Here is a 12,735-nt window from a genome sequence, read left to right on the forward strand (position 1 = left end):
CTCACGTCGGCCTGCGGCAGGCAGCACAACTGCTGGGGAGAGGCATCTTCTCCTGTAGTAACAGGAGTGGGGATAACTCTGCCTGCTCAGCCCAGGCGTCTTATCACAGAGCCAAGAGTTTTACTACCAATTCCTTCAATGCTCTTTTACATTTCACTAGCTCTGTCCCAGACATGGCTGGAATATCAAGTGTAATTCCACGTGCAGGAACATCAGCTAACCCATGCTGCCCTCTTCAGGCGCTGCTGCTATTAAATCATTACCGGAGCACAACCCTGTTGGGCAGGGAATGATTTGGACTGGTTTTCATGAACGGGCACATCACGAACTTCATTTGGGGAAGATAAAGCGCTTCTGAAAAGGCAGGGCTTTTTCTATGGCACTAAACGCCCTAGTCTTTAGCTCAGGCTCATAGGAGCAAGAACCAGCTTTTATCCAGATAGAACATGCAGCCAGGAGATGCAAAGGAAGATGGAGGAGTAGGGACTATACCCACCGCCTGTAACTCTAGATGGAAGGAGATGAAGGGTAGCAAAATCCATACTCCCTGCTTCATGTTCTGATGCAGGGGATTCCCTGATGGCACATGCCATCACACCCACACCACAGGCAGCGCAACAGCTTGGCCACAGCCATGGGCTTGAAACACTGGCACCTCCTACTTCAACAGAGGACTTTATAGCTCGGGAAGCAAAGCATCCAGTGACGAAGCAGTCACTGTGAGATGAATATGCCGCCCCAGAATGAAAAGGATGGGCATGTCCTGCACAGGAGAGGAAGAATGCCAGGAGCCAGCACACACACTGTGCTGGGCTTGTCCAGTCATGAACTCCTGAAGCAGGTGTGGAGAAGGGGTATCAAACAACAGGGACAGAGCCATCAAAATCCAAACATTCATAGGTCACCTGAAAGCAAGAACAAGGGAGGATTTTAGCATTACATCAGTATGGGGAGGCTGGAAAGAAAGGCACTGAGAGAATTTCAACTAGTTATGTTTCATTAAAGAGCTCGAATTCAGCGCAGCGAGGTTGTGTTTGAAGGGCACAACTACATCTGGGAAGGTCATGGTTGGGCATATGCTGCAAAGGCCCACCAGTCACACTGCCTCAGAAACGGGCTTTTAGCTCCTGCCCATTACACGAGAGGAAAGAGCTAGACCCAGCATGTCCGAAGCAGCTATCTGGAGGCAAACTGTGGCCCATTTCAGAGGTTGTGTGTTTACAGGCCAACGATGTTTAAATCTTTTGCTCCCATCTACCACCCAGGGACATCTTTGCATTTTCCTTTTATTTATTACCAAAGCCTATTCTCATTCCAGCCCACAGAGGCTGGTGAAGAGTGTTTCTTTATTTTTCATTCCAGAGGATTATTACTTATGTTGAACGCATTTGTCCCTAACAGAGATGTAAGATGTAGTTCCCTAGGAATTCAGATGTTACTTAAAGTTCTTTTCCAATATCCAATTTGCCCTTCATTTATTTAGGGAGCTATTTCAGCAGAACCTTGCTGCTGAGAGACGCCATGACTTGTTTACAGCACTGGTGCTGAAGGCGGCCAGGAGCTGGGGGAGTCAGGCGGGTGGCAACATTACAGATTAGAGAAATAATTACAACAGAGAATACAACATTAAATAAAAGCAAAACCAGCAAAGACAAGGGAGGAAAAGGAACCATAAATTGGGAAAAATACACTGGTGCTCAGGGTGATCCCAGTGCAGGGCCCGGAGCGGGCTCTGCGCAAGCGCGTCTCAGTCAGACATCACCTCAGCTCAGAGCAGCTCTCCCCGCGTGTCCCCGCTCACCGTGTCCCGCGCTGGGCTGCACTGGCGGTGGCCCCTGGGCCACTGCTCAGCCGAGGGGCCTGCTGGCTGCAGCGGGGCCCGGCGCTGGTGACTCCCAGCCACAGACACCCGGACTCTGCTGCAGACCCTGCGCAGCCCTGGGCAAGCCTCTTCACCTTCTCTTCTGTCAGAGGTGCTGGGTGACAAGGACACTCCTCACTGTCTCACAAGAAAGTGATGTGCTCGTGACCGTGCGGAGCCACTCTGAGCCTGCCTGGCAGGGGAAGAGGGACTGAGCAAAATCCTGCAGCCGGGCATTCCCAGGCCCCCTTGCAACACAGCTCACAGCCAGACCTGCAGTGAGGAATAGCCCTGGCCTCCGTCAGGTACCAGGGGCTGAGAAGCCTCATTCACATGGAATAGGGCTCCTCATATGGAGGACAAGCCACGATCCTGTCACAGCACCATGCTGCCAAACGGACCCTCTCCCTGTGGCACTTGCTTGGCAGCACCAAAAACTGCATTCCCCTTAACTGCAGGGGCTGCGAAAGCACTGAGAAGGTTCGTCCCTGCCCCAAACACAACACAGCTGCTAATTATTCCCACTGCTGTTAGTTCCCTTTGATCTCGCCCTCTGATCACTTAATGGGAAGTAGCTTATGCAGTAATTGAATGTTGGAACCAGCAGACACCCCCCCCAGCAAGGGATACACATTATTTACCCATACAAAATATTCCGAGGGTTATTACCATGTAAACTGTGATGAATTAAATTCACAGGAATTATTTCTGAGGCATGTAAATGGGAAGATTCCTGCAGAGGAAAAGCTGGGGAGCTAGCTCCATCCTGAGAGCAACACAGCCATGGAGTGAGAGGAAGCCAGAACTTACCCCCATGACTCTTGTGCTACACAGTGGGCAACCAAGTGTGCAAAGGAATAGGAATGCTGGAGAGTGGAGCCAGCATCTCAAAATTTCCATCTAGAAAGGCCACAAGCTCCTGACCACCCAGGTTCCTCCGTGCTAGTACCCCCTTGCAAAGGCATGAAGAAGCCTCACCAAAAGTGCAGAGACTTAGATCACTATTTACTGCACAGAAAGCTCCATAAACATTCCCAGGGCCTCACTGCTTCACAGAGAACTCAGAACGGATCCCAGATGCTGACCAAACCTCTTCCTCCCTTTTCTTCCTCCACCCCAATCAATCGGCAAAACACCACCAGATCAGGGGCTCTCCTACCTAAGTCCAGTGGGATCTGACATCCACACAACAAGGCACTCATCTCCTGTCTTTAGATCTGACTTCCACTGCTGGCAACACCAATCTAACCTTGAGTTCCAATCTAAACACTATTTAGCCCAATATCCTGCTTTTGGCAACGACAGGAGAAGAATGGTTAGAGAGAAACACAGCACTTAGAAGAGCAGGTAGCCACAGGCCAGCCTCCAGCGCTGCACTTTGGAAGCTTCCCGAGCCAGAGGGGGGCGGCTGCTTGTGATCTAATGTTCACAGATGGATTTTTCTTCCAAATTTTATGCTTTAATTTTTTGAAACTTTTAGCACCTACAGCATCCTGGCACAAGAGAACTCCCAGAGATCTGTGAGACATGTCTTTCTCTACAGGAGTCCTAAGCCTTCAGTGTGTCACATTTACTTAGGTGCTACTGACTTCATGCATTCCTAAAAGAACAAGACACTGATTCCCCCCCCACCCCGTGCTGTCTCCAGGTTTTCCCTGGCTAGGTTACAAGGAGTGGTGCCCAGGGAGTTTTCCCAAGTGCCAGCTTTGACATATCCTGGGCATATTCAGCCAAACGTCCCCATGAACCGCCTGCAGCCACAGGGAGCAGCACGGGCAGCTGGGAGAGAAGCTGCCTCAGGAAGGTGGGAGGGGAGGGTGAGCACTCTCATCCCACGGGCATCGTGGTGCTCCTTCTCCGAGGGCACAGGAAAGCCCCCTGGCTCTGTTTGGCAATGGGCTGTTCAGCTGTGTCCCTGCCGCAGGGACTCCTGCATCCAGCTCCAGCACAAGGGGTTTGGTTCCCCACTGAGAACAGCAGCGCAGGTGCAGCACAGAGCAGAGTGAAATCGCGCGTGTAGCTTGGGAGCCATTCGTCACAGCCTTTAATTTCTTAGAGTGAAGAAGACAGAAGAACATAGGATTCATCACTTTAAATTCTATACAGTGACAAACCAGCAAGTGCATTTAACAACCAAAATATACTTTATAGACAGTAATGGATACTGTAAAAGTGTAACCTCGTATTTGGATTATCAAAGGCAGAGTCTATCAATTTTTTGTTTTGTATTAAAGTTGTTTTTTCCCTCTGTTGAAAGTGGCTCTTTGTGATTTCACAGGGCATTACACTTTATGTGTCTCATTTGCTGCACCCAAAGGAATTTCATTCTGCTACATTAAAAAATACCTTGGGACGCTGGCTAAGCTTTTAACTTTCCAGAACACGCTGTTCCGCATCTGTCTCCATCCCAGCAGCTACCTTCTTTGAATGTCTAATTTTTACATACATATATGTATTCAATGCAATCCACATGTCATGTTGCCTTTGTCACAATGAGGATTCTGCCCCTACCCCTTTGTGCCAAATCCATGCTCACCCGCCCAGCTCCCACCACTCTGGTCCAGAAGGGACATCCTGAGCTCCGGAGCACACCTAGATCCTGTGCACTGCACACAGGTGAAGCAGGGAGCTACACCAAAGCCCATTTGCTGCAGACGTCATACAGACACACTGCACACCCAGATGCACGTGGGTATGATTTCACTCTGTTGTCAATCTTACTTTATCTTTTAAGGCAAAGCGCAGGCCATGCTCGCTGAGCGTTACCATGCCAAAGCAGGACTGCCTCTTAGTAGAGGATCATCCTCACCACAGCACCAGGACTGACACCCATGAGAAGTGGCATCACAAAACCCACTTCCAAATGCATCATCTATCCTTACTTTATAACCACAGCAACCCAGCGATCGAGCAATTTTGCCTCAGTAGTAGTAAGCCTGGTCTCCCATTTGTGCCATGCTCTCAACTCTCCAGCTCCCTGCATGCTTGCCCTTCCTCATATTGTCACTATACTGAATTGTCTCAGATCTTGCTGGCTTTCGATCCTGTTCTGAAGGATCTTGCTACAAAGTAAATTTGGGGAAGGCTTAGTACATTGCTGAATCTAAGCTTCCTACTGGGCCTTCCCCAGCTGCATTATTGCTTCACAAACCAATGTGTTAACAATTCCTGTTAACAGGAACTGAAGGTGTAGCTTGGTGGGTGACCTGGCCCTGTCGAGCAACACACACCGCCAAAAGCTGAGAAAGGGGCTTGGTCTCGCGCAGCTGTGTGAGCACCTTTGTAGGGCAATATAGCCCACAGCGTCCCACCATGAGCTGTGCAAAGCAGAGCCAGTCACTGTGAAACGTAGCCCACTCCCATGATGATGAGTGTTACATTCCTTCTAAAATCATTATGGAGAGAATTTCCAGTGCAGAGGAACCTGCACAGCATTTTCATGGATTGTTACAACAGGCAGGGATCCCGAGTGCATGCTGCTTCTCTGATCTTCACTGCAGTGACCCAGAAAGTTCTCTTCCCCAAGAGAGCTCCAGCCTGCCTGAATTGGGGACTTGCTCATAAATAAAGGGAGGATGTTCCTTCTCAGAACGTGGATGAAAATCCACCCACTTCTATTAATTCTCCTCGCCATGGCAAGTAGCTGCTCATTTCCAGAGCACAACAGGAGCATGACCTGGCTTCGCAGGACGACACACTGCTGCCCTGGCCAGACCCTGCGTGTGCTCTGTGAGGAGCTCTGCCCGCACCGGCACCGTACGAGGTGGGGGCAGCCGCTCAAGGAGTCCACGCCGAGATTCCACTCCACGTCAAGTGGAACATCTCGGAACCCGCCAGTTGGGGGAGCTCCTGCACTGCCGCCGCGGCCAGCTGCGACCTGCCCGGGTGGAGCAGGAACAGCCCCTGCCCAGCGCCCGGCACACGGCCACGGCAGGGGGGCCCGCAGTGACACCGCTGACACCAGGCTCCGCACAGAACCCATGCTGGGCACCCCAGCCAGCACTGCGAAGTCTGAGCTTGCTGTGTTTCCCTCCTGCATTTTCTCACAACCTCCAATATTATTATAGCGACGCACAACACCAGAGAATATAATTGCTGCAGTGATTACTTACAGCCATTACATTAAGCTTTAAAATGCTCCTTTCATATTGAACAATGTTTTTTCAAAGTCAACAGCTGTTTCACAGCTTGAAAGCAACAGTTAAGATAAATTAAATAAAAAGGGTAATAAAATCACAGACTAAATTTAATTTCTGAAGCACATGCAAACTCCAGCAAAGTCTTTAAAGTATCTTTTAAAAACATCCACAGAAACAAAAGTCAATACAACCAACAATTATACTGTGCTCATTAATAGGAATGTGATGTATGAGCACAAATAACTGTGTACATCTAAATATATTTCAAGCAGAGCACAAAAACAAATTCATGCAGCATTTATAGCCCTAGTCTGGGGGATAAATCAAACAGAGAAGTTTCAAATGAGATTTGTAAATCTTGGGATGAAGAAAAAAAACCCCAACATTTATAATATATATTCTTCCTCTTCAGGTACATCCACATATATAAGGTGTGGTTAATGGTTGATCCCTGCCCTTAGGATAAAAAGGTGACCTGGCTTGTGCTCAAGAGCAGTACAATGCCAGAGGCCTCTATCAGCTCTTGAAAAGCACCACTTTTCAAGACAACAAAGGCAATCCAAAGGCAACACGAACATTTCTAGAGCGTACGACTTCATCTACATGCCAAGAGGCTTTTCTCCAGGCTGATTCCTGTTTGCACTGGGAGAACACTCTTCACAATCCAAATGGCCTCTGCTTGGCTAGTGATGAAGTGCCAATGCTACACATCCATTCGCCGAGGCAGGAGCCATGCCCTGGCCTCCTTCCACACTCCTGGCAGAAGAGCTTCCCACCTGCAGCACCATTCCAAGCAGGCTGCCTCCCAAGCAAGCTGCCTCCTTGCCTCCATCCTTTACATTGGTAATCAGCTGCTCAGCATTTTACACTCTATCACACTTGAAAAGAAAATGACACAAGAATCAAGAATACATATTCCACCTTCTTCCTCACAACTGGGGTTTTGCCATGTTGAAAGGCTGTTTCTCATAAATGCTCATCAGCAAGAAGAAATATCCCAAATCAATTTTCCTCATACATCTTTCCAGTAGGCAGCCAGATTTGGTGCCGCGGTTTTACAAAGCACAAGCATGAGCCAGGTATATTGGGACAGACAGCTACATTCTCTGAGTTACACGCCACTTTTCCTCCTTCCTTCCTCGCTGCTCATCCCTTGCAAGCAGCAATAGGGACTATGAGAGAAGAGATCAGCCAGCTACTTGTTCTAGAAATCGCTGGGACTGCCTCCATAGGAAAAACTGCACCAAGTACACGTCCAAAAGAGTGAGGTGAATACGTAAAAGACGATGTACCTTACTGCTTTTAAGGATGGGCACCTCTGTGAAGTGGATTACAGCAAATATCTTCCTACACTTGGCGCACAAGCAGGATTTTGGCAGGCACTCAGAACAAGAGGATGTGTTGGCATATATTCAGGATGTGGATCACTTCACCTACATTTATCTGCCAAAAAGCCAAGAAGGCCACCTAAGCTAGTCTTTTCCTTTTGTGGCCTGAGGAGACAGACAGAGGGGGTGCTTGCCTACCCCAAGTATCCCATCTCAGCTGGGATGGATCCCTTTCTCTCAAACAACTCCAGAGAGCCCAGGTTCAGGCTGGACACCTAGTGGAATCTGGCCTAGTCTAAAAGCAGATCTCCTACCTGAGGTCCAGCTGAGACAACGTGAAGAGTCCTTACTGCCGTAGAGATGTTTTTAAAGGTTTGTTGTAAGGAGTTTTGGTTTCTTTTAATGTTGAAGGAGCTGTCTGGACATGTTTGCAAATACGAAGGAGATTCAAGTTGATCTAAGCAAAAAAAAAAGAAATAACTAGATTTTAAAAATAGTCTAACTTACATAATTTCCGTGCAGCAAAGGTAACTAAGGCTACCTACGTAACAATACTAACGCTGACTGTGTCTTGGTTACATCTCAGCACTGACACATATGTCCCAGATGGGTGTTACATAATGTTTTTGGAAAAATAAGCATTTTCCAGTGATTTCTGAAAGTAGAACTGGGTGTGCTGTTATAGCCTGCTCCAGAAAGAACACTGCGTGTCCTACACACACTGCAATGAAATGCATTCCAAAGTGCCATGCAAAATGTCACCTTATCTCACTTAAAGTTATTCCATCTAGTAATGTCAGAGAAATGATGACAATATGTTGTTCTACATGAAAGTACATGACAGCGCTATTTGTGAGACCTGGCAGCTGCCACTCTTGGCACAGCAGATGGCACTGATAAAAACACAATGCAGGGAACAGGTTGATAAAGACACAGCCCTCATTAGACTTTCGCTGTGCAATTATGCTCAGCTCCATGGTACAACCAAAACGCATGGCAGGGTCACTCTCAAGCAGGAAGACCCTGCTCGTCTGAGGAAAATATCTCTTCTAGTACAATTAACTCTCTACATGTTATTAATCAGAATCATTTTTCATCTCCTGTCCACAGGAACAGAAAAAGCACCCAGGAAAGACACCCAAAATCTTATGTGTCCATACTTTCATTCTCTCTGAGGGAGACAACCTTTCATGCCCTGTAATGCAAACCCAGACTCAGCCAGGATACCACTCATGGCAACCCTCAATCTACAGTCCACTAAGGGCCAGGGGACACATTACCTCCCACTGTCACTTCTTGTTAAAAAAACTTTTTTTTTTTTAGGGGGGGAGTTGTTAAATGAGAACATTGCTCATGAAGGTACCAGCCAACCACTTCCAGAAGCAGAAAGAGCCTCCTTACCCCAAGGCACACGTGGCAGGGCAGGAACAGGAACAGCCTTGCAGCCCCTTCATCCCTGCCCTGCAGACAGGGCACTGCTAACGCTGCAGGCACCTCTGCTGCGGTGGGCAGGGAAGCTGCACACATCCTCCCGGTGCTGATGGCTGGTGGGGACTCACTGCCATCATCTCACAGAAGCACTACTGCAGAGAACAAGGGTGCTAAACAATATTCACAGCCTCTTAACGCCACTGAGACACTTGGTTATAGTAAGGCTTTCTTTTCAAATACGCAAACTAATAAAATCAACCAGAATTTTAAGTTGTAACTGAAAATCTGTTAGCTTTTGTAACAGAGAATCTAGAACTGGGCACAAACATAAAATGCATATAAAATGTTTAATATATAACCTCAAACCATGATACCTTTTTAAAGTTGATTCCATCCTTGCTTATTAAGTAATCAGAGTAACTTACACCAGAAGCTTGACAGGCCCTACCTCCAACTCACAACTGCAATCATTAACCATCATCAAAATATATGGTTGTTAAAAGTGTGGCTGCAAACCTTGGACCTCTGCAAGGCCCACCTCACTCCTCATGCCCTGAACAAGACAGGCTTCATCTTCCACGTTGGTTTTGAACTTTTATGCTTTCCAGTCACAAAGGCATCATGAAATTCTGGATCTATGCTCACCTGACATGACTACAGAGTCCTTTAATAGCCCACTACAGTTACTGCTAGATCCTCTTTCCTTTGTATAAATAATTGGGCAAATAATACCATTTAGAGGTTTGAGAGTCCCACCTTTACATACCATAGAGACACAGTTTATGCCAGCTAAAGGCATGATAAGATGGCTATAAAAATTAGTCTGTTTGAAGATATGTGATTTATAAAATACCCCGACAACCATCAGAACGTTATGAAATGTTAGGAAAGTTTCAGTGAAACTTCCATAGTTTCACCTTGGTTTCTCATCTTTACAAAACAGGAAGGTGATGTACCAACAACATACATTTTTCATTTGTTGTCATAAATTTGTTTTTATTTAAGAGTGACTGCAGTAACTGAGGACCATGATGTAAACTCCTGCTTAGGAAACCACCACTGCCAAAAGTCCCAGTAGAAGGGAACACAAACGCTCAGGACAGGCTTTCCTCATCAAGCTGCACTAATCCCTTCAGGCCTGGTCTCATCAACTGTAGGATAAGGGGCGAAGTCCCACAGAAAGCCCCTCGATAACTTTCGCAAAGCACAGATATTGAGGAAACAGACTTCTGCCTTGGAAATTCCCGAGGGCAGGCTGCTTAGAGGGACATGGCCTTCCTGAGCAGCTGAGTGGCAGCCTGAAGTCCTGAGGAGATGGAAACCTGTGGTGCTGCAGCGACTGTCCAAGAAAGTACGCGGTGTAAGAACACACCTCCTAAGGGCACCAGGAAGGACCCAAGTCACAGCACAGCTGGGATCTGGGACAATGCGTCCAACAGCCGAGCTACCTCACAGCCAGATCCCTTTCTGCCCACTCTACTAATACATTGGAGGGGCAACTGGCGGAACCCGCCAGAGCTGTGTGCCTGCACACCATGGCTCACGCCAGCCGAGCACTGCAGAGATCCCAGGATCACACCAGGATGCTCTCTGGATTGCTGGATGCCACACGGTGGTGAAGAGCATTTCATCTTTAATGAAAACTCCAAAGTCAACCCATCTGACACTGTTTTGCCCATCAGCAGCGCAAGTAATTTACACGTCCCTACTCGGGTTTATATACTTGGGGCATCTGTTTAGTTTTTATTACTTCTGGCCTTGGCTCCCACATTCCTTCACAGATCAAATAACTGCTCTCCCTTGCTGCTAATTCCAACAGCTGGTTATTACTCTCCAGCCTCCTGCTACACTCACCTGGGGAAGAGTCATAAATAAACGTGTACAAGCAAGCAGATGCTGTCATTTCAAAAACTGATCCACCTAGTAAAAACATCCTGCTCAGGACTCAAGTGCTGAATCACTGAGCATGTGTCTTGAGATCATTTTCATAAAATCCAAAACCAATTGACTTTGTTCATTAATTCAAATGAGTAAATGAGGAAAGAGTGTTATGAAAGAGAATTTACTACAAATAAATAATTATATTCTGAACAGGCCAAACACCTGCTCTTCCCAATAAAGACAAAGGCGAGGTAAGATACAGAGCCTAGGGTTTGACATTTGGTATAACTGACTGCTTTTACACCAGTGGCAGACAAGGTAACATCGAGTAACCGTGGGACCTGGAATTTCTGACTGCAAACAGAAGAAATACAGATGGTTCATCAGGCTTTGTTATCTGTGCTAATTGTGTGCTCTTTATCGAGGCTTTAACTGGGTCATTTCTTTCCGAATGTCACTGCTAGGAGAAAGTGAGTGTGTGCTCCACATTTAGAATCACACAAACTACAAAAGAGAACAAGCAGTGCTTTGCAGACTATGCCACAGGAAGATGCAGGGAAGAAATCTTTTCCTCCGTGTCTGAGAAGGTACATCTTCCTGCAAGGTGAGGCAGTTTGGCTTCCGCAATCTTTAAAGAATTTAATTCTGATGAGGCCAGCCCACCTTTCAGTGGTGGTGGCCTTAACCCACATCCACTTCTGCAGGTCACACAGATGACAATAATCTTTGTCAGCTGGCACCAGGAATTAAATTATCTCTTGCTGACTTAAAATGGAAACATCTAGCACTGAAGAGCTCCACTTCCTTGGCCAGACAGCTCACAAAAACCCCATCTGCATTAGTTTATAGCCACTTCTACACTAGTACACATGTACTGCAAAGTCAATTACTCTGACAGCAAAACTTCCCAGTTCAGCTTTTGCAAATCTGTTGGGGTTTTTCCAGTAAAGACAATCCCAACAAACTGCTAACATGTAGCACAATATTATGAGCTTTTAGTGGATTTTCCTCCTAGACCAAAGGCCGAACTCACGACAAGGCTACACATCTGAAAACCTGTCCTGATGAGCTTAGCAGATACACAGCTCAGCCCTTTCAAGACTATTGAAGCTATATCAGCATTTAACCATTATACAAAAACATGACTGACTAGAAATAACTGGAGAAACACTGAACCTCCCTGAACACCCAAAACCTACTCCCAGTGGTTCTTCACCTACACTAAAACTGATAAAGCTCATCGTGGACTTAATGCCCCACCACTGCACTAGAGAGAACATTTGCAGAACTTGGTGCTATTTAAGATACCAGAAAGAAAATCCAAACCTCCAAAATGTCATTTTGGGGGGAAAAAAATCCTAGTATTTAGGATTTTTAGGAAAACTACCATTTAGCAAGAATTGTATTAATCAACTTAAAGAGGAATAAAAGTTAATATAAACAGCAATAAAAATTGGGCAGTCCATAAGCACAAGCCCAGCAACACAGACTACAAATATTGAACACATATATTCTAACAAGAAGTTTTCCTTGGCAGTTCAATCCTTTCTCCTACAGCAGCATATATTAACATTTAGCAATCAAGGAGGAGAAAATTCTAAATGAAGGTGCTAAAATCACACAGTCACAGGACGAATTTAGGTGCCAAGAGAAAGGAGATGGAGGACAGACGGGCCAGCACGATGAGCTGCTGCACCAAGTCTGAAGTGTGACAGAAGTCATTCAAACCAGACAGCAGGGAATGGGGCAGAGGAGGGGCACGAGCAGCAGCAACAGGACTCACATCAACTCCTTTTTCAGAGGCAGTAGTAGCCGCTGGGCGGGGGACACGGAGGAATGGGTGTTCTCTCAGTACAAAAGGTGATGGGTTTAACTTTTTTCTGTAAATGTAAGATTTTGCACCAAGCCAGATTTCAACCACGGACAAGTGGCGCTTTCTCATAAGTTACAAATTCCTCATTTCTTGTTATGCTGCTATAAATTTTGGTTTGTGATGTTAAGACTTTCCTCAGAGTTGCTGAATTTTAAGTAAAATAATATTTGCAGTCACGTATGAAGTACTGAGAACACGTTCAGAGCACATTATCAAAGCAAG

At 46.5% G+C, this 12,735-nt stretch overlaps 1 long non-coding RNA gene across 9 annotated transcripts in view; it reads right to left on the reverse strand.

Annotated features, from left to right (window-relative positions):
• The window catches only part of LOC115606231, a 70,841-nt gene that overhangs the window by 56,907 nt on the left and 1,199 nt on the right, over positions 1-12,735 (reverse strand). For 8 of the 9 annotated variants that reach the window (XR_003990860.1, XR_003990857.1, XR_004389896.1 and 5 more), the window contains exon 2: positions 7,643-7,785. The exons of the other annotated variant lie outside the window; for it this stretch is intronic. This is a non-coding gene — a long non-coding RNA (uncharacterized LOC115606231). The remainder of the gene's footprint in view (positions 1-7,642; positions 7,786-12,735) is intronic. 9 annotated transcript variants of the gene reach the window in all.

Source organism: Strigops habroptila, chromosome 4 (assembly GCF_004027225.2).
Source record: "Strigops habroptila isolate Jane chromosome 4, bStrHab1.2.pri, whole genome shotgun sequence".
Taxonomy (NCBI): domain Eukaryota; kingdom Metazoa; phylum Chordata; class Aves; order Psittaciformes; family Psittacidae; genus Strigops; species Strigops habroptila.